A 14,262-nucleotide genomic window follows, 5' to 3' on the forward strand; every position below is an offset into this window, starting at 1 on the left:
CATTGTAGCACATTCTTCTGAGGTATAAAGCGAAAGTTGAGAACCCTTAAGAACACTGATTGATGATTTTCATGATGGTAACTACTATTTTTTCCAACCCCCACTTTAGTGGGGAGGAGGAACTATATACTCAACTGGTTTTTTTTTGTTCAGTCAATTTTGGCCGATCGATATATTCATCGTAGAGCTTTGTGAGTGGTATCATTGAAAAGCCCGTCTAGCGTAGAATACGGAATTAAAAAGTTTTTTTGATTTTCGTTTTTTACAGGGAGTTATCGAGGTTTAAAGTTTTGTGAACGTTCGATTGTTTTTGTTCACATTTTCAGTAATTTTTGCTAAAATTTAGCACAATTTCGCTAATATAGTTCAAAATAAGTTAAAACTTTTAACGGCAGAGTGTTGCTGTTACCGTTAGACATAGAAGACAGTTGCTGAATTGTTTGATTGAGGTTTTTTCTGGCTAAAATTTGGATAAAATTTTCAAAATTCAAACTTTTTTCATCAAAAATGGCACAAAATATGCTTATTTGTTGGCCTTTCTTAAAATTTGCCAGATTTAGTGACCTAGAAACCTTAAAACAGACTACTTAATCTCACAAACAGTGCTAGTTGCAATTAGGCGCGGTATGAAAGTCTTCTGGAATTAAAACTTTGCCGTTTTTTTTGCAGATTTAACATTTTTTAATATTTGAAGAATTCCACGCAACAATTGTACAAATTCACAAACACTTGGAACACTTGGTCGGTTTGCTGGGCGCGCGATAAAATCAGGGAGAGGTTCGACAATATCTTGGATTCTTAGAATCAGAGACTTTTTGGTTTTTATTTTGATGCTGCCTTTTTTCTAAATAATTTGCCTTTGTTTATTAATGTTAGTTACTGACAATTTTTTTGTTCACGGCTCCGTTAATGACAGCTCCAATTTACGTAAATTTGATGCCAAATGTAGATACAGTTTGTTTTCAGAGAACCAAGGTGTTTTTATGGCTTTGAGGAAGAGTTTTAGTAAAATTTAACTGAGTTCTTGTCTTTTGCCTTCAATTGTTATTCTTTTGGCAGTCTGATTTTTAAGTTTGACCACAAAATAATTTATATTTATTCCTGAAGAGGTGCAATTGAACCTTTTCTGTTCACGCGGTTGTTACCTAATGTCTCTTATGTTATTGAATGCATTTGTTTTAGGAAAATTTCTGTGATTTTATGAACTTGTCAATTTTTTATGTTCATTTAGTCAACAATTAGTTTATTCTCAGTAAGTACAGGTCAATCTTTCCTCCATATAGAATACAAATTTTGTGGCCGATTGTTTTAAGAGAAAGTTTTCTTGCTTTTGGAAATACGAGTTTTTATACAAAATTTTCTGATTTTTGTGCATAATTTCCCATTTTTGTCGTTGTTTTTGTTTTGTTTTTTTTTTGTAAATTGCAACATTATTTTGGAATATAAGTGAAAAAAATTTTACAACATTTGAAATTGAACAAATTTTTTGTTTTCTTAACGTATGGTTTGAAGGGCTGCGACACCGTTCTCTTGCAGAAATTGGTAGAGTTTTTTTTATTTTTGCACTTTTATTTGTTGTTAATTTTTGTTGTCAAATGCCAATTATTGTGTAATTAAAGGTCTCAGTGGCCAACTATAGAAAAACAAATGAACCTAATAACTGATATCGGTAAATAGCTAATGGTGGTTTTGACCTTCGAATTAAATTTCTAAAAAAGTAATTGTGTTCTTCAGCTTATCCCTTTTTGTTGTGGTTTGCGTTTTTTTCGTATTATACAATTTTAAATCATTTTCGAAAATTAGCCTCTTTGTTTAGAGCTCTTTTTAAAGTTTTGTTGAATCAATCAATATTTTTTCTGTTGTTGAAACGTTTTATGTGATGTCTTCAGGGCTTAGACAATTTGTTTCAGAAGAATTTTTTGAAGTTTAGATACTTCTCAGTTTTTGTGGTTCTTTTTGTAGTCCTTTTGTGATATTCGTTTTACAAAAAGACGTTATGACGGTCAAAATAGACGCAAATGATGATGTTATATTCTCGCGGTTAATATCTTGTAAATTTAATGGCTTCAAAACTGTGGTTTCGTAAAGCTGTTTGTGAAACTTATTAAATCAGCTTGTATTTAATATTATTTTAGAGTCTTATGATTTAGTCTCATTAATTACAGTCAGAATTAACTTTCCAAGTAGTTGAAAGACAAACTGTCTACTCTTTTAGTCGAAAGCATTTGTTGGCAATGAATTTTGAAAATAATTGTTTTTAATAAAAAAAATATAGACTTTTGAGATCTGTCAATTTTATATGTGTTAAATTGTAGCTAAGCATCTCTATATATAATTCATATCATTTATCTATTGAAATACAATTTGCTCTTCACAACGGTTTTATTTTCCTCAAATGGTCTTTCATCTTGGAACAACCAGTTTTCATAAAACCAATTTTCGTGATTTTTGCATATTTGCCCCTTTTTTGTAGGTTTTTGTTCTGTTTTCACAGTACCACAATAATGGGCGTCATTTGATTTACAAATTTTGTTACCTTCAAAAATGCAAACGAAGATGTTTTTTGTTTATAGTGATCAGCTTAATATTTAATTGATTGGGGGGACATCGTTTTCGTGCATAATTTTTCGTCTAAATTTTTAGTTTTGCCTGCACTTGTCGTTTTTTTGTCGTCGTATGACAAATCCTGGATAATGAAAGGCCTCAGTCGCTCTCTATTGAGGTATAAAAGATTCTCTCGATGATTTCATTTGATGCGTAATATTTCTAATCCGTTCGAATTTAATTCCTTTTAAAAAAAAGCAACGTTTTAAAGTACTTTGCCCATTTTGAACATTTCTAGTCGACATGTTGTCAAGTTGCACCAACAAAAAGTCCCTTATCTTGTTCCAAAAAAGTGCCGGTTAATCTTCTGATTATAAATTTTATCCTTTGCCGTTTTGATTTGTTCATTTGTGGTTTTCAAAAAATGGACAGGGAGTTTTGTTCGTAATTAATATTTTTAACTATTTGATTTTTTGTCGTCTTTGCTGGTAGTCATATTATGGTAGCCACAGGTCTCCTAGGCCCTCTAGAGTAGATTGTTTAATTCTTTAGTTGTTTGTTGAACGATATGTTGATATGTTAACTTTTTCTATCTCTTCATCATTTGGTAGACAATTAAGTGAAAATTGTAGATGAGCGCGGTCGGAACTTAATGTGCGAACGCACATTACCGAGCCTCCTTGTTAGATATCTTAAAAAAATGCCTTGGTATAAAGAAGTGTTAGTTTTCTTTGGAGCCTTCTGATAATAATAAGTTGTTGAAATTAGATAAATATTAATTAGAAAAAATGTTAGCAAGCAATTCAGCGTCAAGTTTTCCTGTAGAAAAAATTTAAGCAACACCTAAGATAGGCTTGCTGCAATGAAAATGGCAGCCCATAGCTTACACTGACAGCTCACCCTTAACCATGATCATTCATATTCCGTTGGTTCGGAATTAAATACTTCTGTCCCCGAAACGGTTTTTTAATTATTAGAAAAAATGTTTAAGAATACAAAGACAAAACAGCAAATTTGATTCTAATCACAAAATTTGTATATATGAAACGTTAATCAAAAGTGCTTAGAATCAGTATGCGGTTCAAACCGTTGATTGTAGATAGCTATTATTAGAGTGAGATTGTTTGATGTCCCAGCACGTATTGAATAATTATGATTTCACCGGAAATCTGAACAAATCCATAGAAAAGTGTAATTGCATTTTATTTATGGTATTTCTTGTGACTGATTTTTAGGCAATTTGCAGAAGCAAACCATATTGGGTAACCCTTGCTGCTTTCACTGTAATCCCTTGTGTTAAGATTAGTTTTGTATCTTGACTTTCTCGCACTGATAATGGGTATATATACAGCTGAATTTTTGAGCCTTTTTTCATCCCTAAAATCAAATCATCATCTTGATCTAATAATTAGGTCTTTCCTGTAAATCTTTAAATATTAATGAAAAAAAAATATTTTTCTTATTCTCTCATTTTGAGAATTTTTTTTTTCTTAGTTAACTTATTTTACTTACAACAGGTTATGGCCCAGCAATTCTCTCACTCATGAAACTAATTTCTAAATTACACTAATTTATTGATTACAGTCATTTTTTTTTGCTGAGTACCTTTTCATTTCAAAACTTTTTGCCTGCTCAATGTACAACGGATCAACAAACAATGAAGCTTCTGACCTACACATAAATGGCACAAGGTTTTCCCATCTGGAGCTCGATCTTTGTGACGATGATGCAGAAGAAGGGACTCTACAAATCACTACTTAGGACAAAAGAGCAGCCCAATCAGCCTGCACCAAAACCCAAAGGGGCAAGCAAATATGAGAAGAAGAACCGCCAGGTTCTAAAACATGCATATGAGAAGGAAATTGCAGATATTAAAGGAAACGAAACAATGTCTGGTGCCATCTGACGCCGGACATGCTGATGCTGATGAGTCACGTGCATGTAGCATGTGCATGCTGATGAGACTTGGTTGTGTTGTAGATGATGGCATCGAAGATAGACCAAAGTCTTGGAAGCTTTTTCAAGGGAGATTTCAGAGTGTGGATAGGCTGACAGTAGTGAATTTGGTGGCACAGCTTGCTCGACTGCAGCTCGAGGATTCTGAGTACAGCTTCTTCATCAGAGGACAGGAGTTGCTCACAAGGCTGTAACAAGAAGTGTTAGTTTTCTTAGGAGCCTTCTGATAATAATATATTGTTGAAATTAGATAAATATTAATTAGAAAAAATGTTAGCAAGCAATTCAGCGTCAAGTTTTCCTGTAGAAAGAATTTGAGCAACACCTAAGATAGGCTTGCTGCAATGAAAATGGCAGCCCATAGCTTACAATGACAGATCACCCATTAACCATGATCATTCATCTTCCGTTGGTTCGGAATTAAATACTTCTGTCCCCGAAACGGTTATTTATTTATTAGAAAAAATGTTTAAGAATACAAAGACAAAACAGCAAATTTGATTCTAATCACAAAATTTGTATATATGGAACGTTAATCAAAAGTGCTTAGAATCAGTATGCGGTTCAAACCGTTGATTGTAGATAACTATTCTTAGAGTGAGATTGTTTGATGTCCCAGCACGTATTTAATAATTATGATTTCACGGGAAATCTGAACAAATCCATAGAAAAGTGTAAATGCATTTTATTTATGGTATTTCTTGTGACTGATTTCTAGGCAATTTGCAGAAGCAAACCATATTGGGTAACCCTTGCTGTTTTCACTGTAATCCCTTATGTTAAGATTAGTTTTGTATCTTGACTTTCTCGCACTGATATTCGGTATATATACAGCTGAATTTTTGAGCCTTTTTTCATGCCTAAAATCAAATCATCATCTTGATCTAATAATTAGGTCTTTCCTGTAAATCTTTAAATATTAATGAAAAAAAAATATTTTTGTTATTCTCTCATTTTGAGAAATTTTTTTTCTTAGTTAACTTATTTTACTTACAACAGGTTATGGCCCAGCAATTCTCTCACTCATGAAACTAATTTCTAAATTACACTAATTTATTGTTTACAGTTATAATTTTTTTTGCTGAGTACCTTTTCATTTCAAAACTTTTTGCCTGCTCAATGTACAACGGATCAACAAACAATGAAACTTCTGACCTACACAGAAATGGCACAAGGTTTTCCCATCTGGAGCTCGATCTTTGTGACGATGATGCAGAAGAAGGGACTCTACAAATCACTACTTAGGACGAAAGAGCAGCCCAATCAGCCTGCACCAAAACACAAAGGGGCAAGCAAATATGAGAAGAAGAACCGCCAGGTTCTAAAACATGCATATGAGAAGGAAATTGCAGATATTAAAGGAAACGAAACAATGTCTGGTGCCATCTGACGCCGGACATGCTGATGCTGATGAGTCACGTGCATGCAGCATGTGCATGCTGATGAGACATGGTTGTGTTGTAGATGATGGCATCGAAGATAGACCAAAGTCTTGGAAGCTTTTTCAAGGGAGATTTCAGAGTGTGGATAGGCTGACAGTAGTGAATTTGGTGGCACAGCTTGCTCGACTGCAGCTCGAGGATTCTGAGTACAGCTTCTTCATCAGAGGACAGGAGTTGCTCACAAGGCTGTAACAAGCAGGTGAAGCAGTCTCAGAGACCTTCTTAAACACCTGGGTCCTCAATGGTCTAACAACGAGGTGTGAAAGTTTTATTATACAGGAGAGCTTCAACCCGGCAAAGAACTTCACAGAGCTGAGGAAAAGGCTGCCAAACCTCCATGTGAGCACAGCATAGGAATACATGGGAAAAAGTGGTTCAGTGGCACTGGCAGTGAAGCCTGACTTCAAGAAGGGAGCCAAGAGAAGAAACTGCTTTGTGTGTGGGATATCTGGACACTTTGCCTAGGACTTCATGAGGAAGGAGACAACACAATGCAGCAAATGACAGGGCCTAAACAGGGCATGCAAATGACAAAGAGATAGAGGCAAATATGGGTCAGTGGCGATGGAACCAACATTGACTGCACCAGACGAAGTATACTGGGCAGCTGTTACCCTTTGGAAGATAGCAGGCATGCTAGAATCCAATGCGTATACAGATCACGTAGTGACAAATATCGAAAAATTCCTGGACTTTGTTTCCATTCAATCATGGGTACAAAAAATGACGTAGAGGCTTCCAGAGTGGTGGTCAGACGCTGTGTTAGGATCAGCAAACCCTCAAACAAGGGGGAATTCCAATGCGATTTCAAGAATGTTTTGTGTGTGCCTGACTATACCTCATACCCCTATCAGTCTCAAGATGCACGGGGTGGGGATATAACTTCAATTTCAACAAAAGAAATAGCTGCATGAAACTCCAGAATAGAACTCGATTAGGTAAAATTACACAAGAAAATAAATAGTTTTACTTACCCTGCAGCGTTCTAGAGTTCAAGATGAGTTCCAACAGCTTGAAACTTGACAATGCAAAGAAGTGTCACAGAGGATTGGGTCATTTGAATCAAGCAGATTTGGTCAGAAGTACAACAGAAACAGTGGTGGAACTCGATTATTTATGCAATGTGTGCGCATTGGCCTAGATCACATAGGTTCCAGTACCAAGAGTGGCAGAGGAGCAAGCAGAAGCGCAGCTGGAGAGGGTGTCCCTAGACATAATGTTAGCTTTCAGAGTAGAGTCACTGTCAAGGTTCCGGTTCTACATTGTGTTTGCAAACCAGTACGGAAAGTTTGTGATTTTGGATTTGCTTAACGCAAAAAGTTGAGCACTGAGGAAATTTCTTCTCCAGTTGGGGACGCCCAGGACGCTGAGGCAAGAAAATGCCCAGGAGTTTCTCTCAGAGCAGATCAAGATGTACTGCTTAGATGTAGGCACTCTACAGGATAAGACCATACCGAAGACGCCACAACAGAATGGGTTAGCTTAGAGGTGCGGCAGGACACTGCTGGAGATGGCAAGGTGCTTGCTCTTGGACTCAAAACATCCCAAGTTGAAGTGGGCAGCAGGAATTCTTCACGCAACAAAGATCAAGAACTCGGTTGTGAGACCAGGAAAAGAAAAGTGGCCAGCAGTGCCGATAGGATGTATGAAACCTAAGCTTTCAATTTTTAAATAATCTATTTTTGGCTGCACAGTCGTCATGAGGAAGAAGGACAGAGACGTCAGCAAACTTGAACCAAAGCATTGGAAAGAAATTTTGTGTGTTGGACTGAAGGAGACAACGGATACCTGGCGTACGTACACAACTCATTCAAAAGGGTGGTTGTTCGAGATGTGATCAACAAGGAGTCCAAATCCTTGACAACACAGAGACACCCAACCTACTAGATGAGAAGTCACAGCAACTGGGGATCTGGCACCCAGATGATGGTCGTCCAGACGATAGCAAAAAAGGGAATTAACGCACAATTACTGCAATAAAGGAGAAGTGACATGACGCAGAGAGCGTGAACACTGAGACGAGATGCCTCGGATGTGTAAGATGCAGCAATAGATGAAAAATGTACCGCAATAAGACAAGAGGGAGTCTCAGAGACTCAGAGTCACCGGAAAACAGTGACACAGTGGACCTCTAACAGTCAGAGTTAATCGGCTTCTTTGAAGAGGCACTGGAGCAAGCAGATTGGGCAGAGCAAAGAATGTTCCACAATTTTTTGAAGAAGTTAGAACACATCTTGTTGTGACTGGGGGTGACTATGTGGAATTCAAAACAGTCTACGAAGCCACACCGTGATAATTGGTACAAGTGACACCGGGTAACGAAGGAAGAGGTCAAAGCACTCAAAGACAACGAAACTTGGAACCTATGAGACCGATAGGTAACCTAAGATACCGATACGGAGACGAAGCCAAGCACGGTAACAATTGGTACCAGAGGCACCGGGCAATGAAGGACCAGGTCCAGGCACTCCAAGACAACGCGATTCAGAAGTATGAGAAAGATACAAAACCTAAGAGACTCAGAACCTATGAACTTATGATTTATAGATAGATAATTGTATAAACATATATATATATATATATATATATATATATATATATATATATGTATATATATATATATATATATATATATATATTTAAATATATATACATATAAACATATATATAGATATATATATATATATATATGTATATATAGATACATATATATATATATATATATATATATATATATATATACATATACATATATATATATATATATATATATATATATATATAATTTTTGTTTAAGTATAAAAATGTACATTTATAAATATACAAATTTATATATATATATATATATATATATATATAAATATATATGAACAGACAAGGACGTCATTTTGGTGAAATAGGTCTACAACATGAAATTGGGACCCCTTAGTCAAGACAACAAATTAAAAGCAAGCTTTTCAAACTAGCGGATAGAGTTAACTTCTTTGAAATTTTTGAGCCTACCTGTAAGCCAGAGACATTGAGGGTTCTTTCAGAAAACCGGGCCATTTTGATGAACGAGCTTGATTTTTTGACGGTTTTTCTGCACTCTCCAATAGAGGAAGAACTGTATCTAAAACAGCCAAAGTAGTTTGTTAAACAAGAATTAGATGGAGGGACGTTATTACGTCGACTAAGTAAATTGATTTATGGTTTGAAACAAGCTGCTTAAAACTGATATAAATAACTGGCAAATTTCTTACTGACACATCCGTTCAACAGAAGCAGGAATGATAATTGCTCTTCGCGAGAGCCGAGACAGATGGCCATAACTTGATCTTGGTCTGGGTTGATGACATCACAGTAGCATCAAGAAGAATTACAGTGAACTCCGATGTCTAGAAAGCACTGGCGGCAACTTTTCACATAGAAGACGGAGGGAGAATACTTTGGTTTCTTGGTCTAAGAACCAAAAAAGGATAGGGCAAAGTCACAGTCGACCAAGAACGCTACACAGAGACAAAACTTGAGCGGTTTCAAATGGATCAATGGGAACCCTCAAGAACTCCAGCTGATTTGAATTTGAAAATACAGACAGCAGAGAACGGAGACGATGAAGTTGATCAAAAAATCTACAGAAGCTTGGTTGGATCACTTCTGTATCTTGCCAAACAGACAAGGCGAGACATCATGATCACAGTCAACATTCTGTCCTGGCACTTGAAAGCACCTATCAATCAACACTGGCTATGTGGAAAACGACTCTTGTGACATCTTCAAACTTCAAAAACTTATTCACACAAAAAAGCTAGCTGTGATTTAGTGGAGGAAAGTGATGCGGACTGGTCTAGTGATGTGAACAACAGAAGATCAACGACAGGCTAAAACTTCAAGCTCAATGGACGTGGCGCAGCACTCAAATGGGGTTCCAGGAAGCAGGCTGCAGTGGTTCTTTCTTCATTAGAAGCAGAATATGGCAGCAGCAAGTAAAGAGACACTGTATCTGAAATAACTTTTCGAGGATTTTGGCATCCCCTAGTAATATATAATAGCAATTGGAGAGGACAACCAGAGTTGTATCAAATTGTGTCCAAACCGAGTCATGCTCAATAGGAGAAAACATATTGAGACAGAATTTAACTTCATTAGGGACAAGGCAGAGGATGGGACTATTTCAATTCTTTACGTTCCTAGAATCAAAATGGCAGTCGACATCTTTAAGAAATCCTACCCATATCGAAAGTGGAAACTTTCAGAACAGTTTCGATGGGAACAGACTCTAGGCAAAGAATTCAAGTTTGAAGGAGGGTGTTGCAAATTCGATCAAACTATCGTCTTGAACCTAATTAGATTTATTAGAAAGAAGAAAGTTTAACTTACTAGATTACAAAGACATTGTCGAATCTGATTCTAATCCTAAAATTTATATAAGTGAATGGTCAATTAGTGGTGCTTAGAAACGGTTTAAACTGGTAAATCTAGAAAACTACTACTAGAGTGAGATTAATTGATGTCAAATATTCGCAGCACGTATTGATTGATTATGATACCACCGGAAACAAGATCGAATTCTTTGAAAAGTGTAAATGCATACTATTTATGGTATCACTTGGGACTGATTTCGTGCCTGGAAACTTGAAGAAGCAAACCAAATTAGGTAACGCTGGCGACCCCCACTGTAAACCACGGTGCTGAGATTAGTTTGTATCTTGACTTTCTCGCATTAATAATGGGTATATTTTCAGCTGATTTTTGAGTCTTTTTTCATACCCAATATCATATCACCATCTTGATCTAATAATCACATCTCTCCTGTAAATCTCTAGATTCTATTGAAAAGTATCATTTTTTTTATTCTCTCATTTAGAGAAATTAATGTTTCTATTTTGTTAAAATCCATAACGAAACAGAGTCAAAAATTTCTCTTACCTGCAAAAAAATATTACGGTGTTGAAAGCAGTGAAGTATTTTTATACGCAATTTTTTATCTGCAAAATATCGGATTTCTAGCGAGGCGGTTTGAAGTTTCAAAACTGACGGAGAAAATGAAGGGCCTTATAACATCAACAAAAAACGTATTCCTAGCTTCAGAAACAAGCAAAAAAGCAAGACATTCAGCTTAATAATGACGTTATTTTAAGTCTCGCGCCAAAAAGCATTAGCGAAGTCCAACAAATATTTCTGTACGCTCAGTGCTTTATAGTCAGATTATCTGCAGTTTTTTGGATAAAATTAACATCAATAATAGCAATGCGTATACGTTTTGTGTTTAAGTAACTGGTTTGAGCGGGTCACATCAATCATAATTCACGGCTGGTAAATTGTTGACTCAGTTTAATGAGATTAAAAATTTTTTCATATCTTATCTTTTGCGAAAATAAAATTAACTTATTTGCAAATAAGTTGCAGGAAAAGTACTTCCAACTATATGTTACTTTATGTCACGTCCGTGCAATTCAACAAACTGTAATATTACTTTCATGTGCTGTAAATGTTGTTGTTGTCAACAGAAAAGTCTTTTCTCGGAAATAATATCGACTCCGGATTTTTCATTTGTCAGGGTTTGAGACACTGCTTCTGAGTAATCCGATGTCTAGAAAGCACTGGCGGCAACTTTTCACATAGAAGACGGAGGGAGAATACTTTAGTTTCTTGGTCTAAGAACCAAAAAAGGATAGGGCAAAGTCACAGTCGACCAAGAACGCTACACAGAGACAAAACTTGAGCGGTTTCAAATGGATCAATGGGAACCCTCAAGAACTCCAGCTGATTTGAATTTGAAAATACAGACAGCAGAGAACGGAGACGATGAAGTTGATCAAAAAATCTACAGAAGCTTGGTTGGATCACTTCTGTATCTTGCCAAACAGACAAGGCGAGACATCATGATCACAGTCAACATTCTGTCCTGGCACTTGAAAGCACCTATCAATCAACACTGGCTATGTGGAAAACGACTCTTGTGACATCTTCAAACTTCAAAAACTTATTCACACAAAAAAGCTAGCTGTGATTTAGTGGAGGAAAGTGATGCGGACTGGTCTAGTGATGTGAACAACAGAAGATCAACGACAGGCTAAAACTTCAAGCTCAATGGACGTGGCGCAGCACTCAAATGGGGTGCCAGGAAGCAGGCTGCAGTGGTTCTTTCTTCATTAGAAGCAGAATATGGCAGCAGCAAGTAAAGAGACACTGTATCTGAAATAACTTTTCGAGGATTTTGGCATCCCCTAGTAATATATAATAGCAATTGGAGAGGACAACCAGAGTTGTATCAAATTGTGTCCAAACCGAGTCATGCTCAATAGGAGAAAACATATTGAGACAGAATTTAACTTCATTAGGGACAAGGCAGAGGATGGGACTATTTCAATTCTTTACGTTCCTAGAATCAAAATGGCAGTCGACATCTTTAAGAAATCCTACCCATATCGAAAGTGGAAACTTTCAGAACAATTTCGATGGGAGGAGACTCTACGCAAAGAATTCAAGTTTGAAGGAGGGTGTTGCAAATTCGATCAAACTATCGTCTTGAACATAATTAGATTTATTAGAAAGAAGAAAGTTTAACTTACTAGATTACAAAGACATGATCGAATTTGATTCTAGTCCTAAAATTTATATAAATGAATGGTCAATTAGTGGTGCTTAGAAACGGTTTAAACTGGTAAATCTAGAAAACTACTACTAGAGTGAGATTAATTGATGTCAATTATTCGCAGCACGTATTGATTGATTATGATACCACCGGAAACAAGAACGAATTCTTTGAAAAGTGTAAATGCATACTATTTATGGTATCACTTGGGACTGATTTCGTGCCTGGAAACTTGAAGAAGCAAACCAAATTAGGTAACCCTGGCGACCCCCACTGTAAACCACGGTGCTGAGATTAGTTTGTATCTTGACTTTCTCGCACTAATAATGGGTATATATTCAGCTGATTTTTGAGTCTTTTTTCATACCCAATATCATATCACCATCTTGATCTAATAATCACATCTCTCCTGTAAATCTCTAAATTCTATTGAAAAGTATCATTTTTTTATTCTCTCATTTTGAGAAATTAATGTTTCTATTTTGTTAAAATCCATAACGAAACAGAGTCAAAAATTTCTCTTACCTGCAAAAAAGTATTACGGTGTTGAAAGCAGTGAAGTATTTTTATACGCAATTTTTTATCTGCCAAATATCGGATTTCTAGCGAGGCGGTTTGAAGTTTCAAAACTGACGGAGAAAATGAAGGGCCTTATAACGTCAACAAAAAACGTATTCCTAGCTTCAGAAACAAGCAAAAAAGCGAGACATTCAGCTTAATAATGACGTTATTTTAAGTCTCGCGCCAAAAAGCATTAGCGAAGTCCAACAAATATTTCTGTACGCTCAGTGCTTTATAGTCAGATTATCTGCAGTTTTTGGATAAAATTAACATCAATAATAGCAATGCGTATACGTTTTGTGTTTAAGTAACTGGTTTGAGCGGGTCACATCAATCATAATTCACGGCTGGTAATTTGTTGACTCAGTTTAATGAGATTAAAAATTTCGTCATATCTTATCTTTTGCGAAAATAAAATTAACTTATTTGCAAATAAGTTGCAGGAAAAGTACTTCCAACTATATGTTACTTTATGTCACGTCCGTGCAATTCAGCAAACTGTAATATTACTTTCATGTGCTGTAATTGTTGTTGTTGTCAACAGAAAAGTCTTTTCTCGGAAATAATATCGACTCCGGATTTTTCATTTGTCAGGGTTTGAGACACTGCTTCTGAGTAATTTGTGTTTAGATAATTGTAGACAAAATAATCCCGGGATCAAAACCATCAATTTTGATTAATTGAAAAGAAAAAGTGAAAAATTTACAAACGTGCTCTTCCTTTTTAGTATGATCAGCCTCACACTCAGATTTTGGCGAACTCAAAATCCATCAAGATCAGAATCTGAACAGCTCTTTTTCAATTATAACTAGAACTTATTAACTTGTTTAAAGCCAGAATTGGTCAGATCTGAGCTGGCTTTCGGAGCTTTTCATTGAGTCATTTTGCCAGTAGTTTCAAGCATAACACAACCCCGTGGGCGTTTAATCTAGCCTGATCATCGTTATACGTGATTGTTGATTAAATTTAATCTGTTCAAATTATCCTAATGCAAAACAATCACGCTGTTCAAAATGAGCATAACTAGATTAATAGAGCGGAATTCTGGACCATTGTGTAATTATGAGCGCACTTCATGCGCTGAACGTTTAATTTTGAGGTCATTTAAATTGTTTCATAATGAGTGATTTTGAAAAATCTTCTCTATCTCGTTAGCTACCTATAAATGGTAGCATTATTCGC

General features: G+C 36.0%; 2 protein-coding genes across 2 annotated transcripts in view; one reads left to right on the forward strand and one right to left on the reverse strand.

Annotated features, from left to right (window-relative positions):
* LOC142342683 (tubby-related protein 4-like) overlaps nt 1-14,262 on the reverse strand; it is a 450,983-nt gene that overhangs the window by 359,990 nt on the left and 76,731 nt on the right. The window lies entirely within an intron of this gene.
* Nucleotides 1-14,262, forward strand: part of LOC142342684 (apoptosis-resistant E3 ubiquitin protein ligase 1-like) — a 330,839-nt gene that overhangs the window by 136,060 nt on the left and 180,517 nt on the right. The window lies entirely within an intron of this gene.

This window comes from Convolutriloba macropyga, chromosome 7 (assembly GCF_964194025.1).
Source record: "Convolutriloba macropyga chromosome 7, txConMacr16.3, whole genome shotgun sequence".
NCBI lineage: Eukaryota > Metazoa > Xenacoelomorpha > Acoela > Convolutidae > Convolutriloba > Convolutriloba macropyga.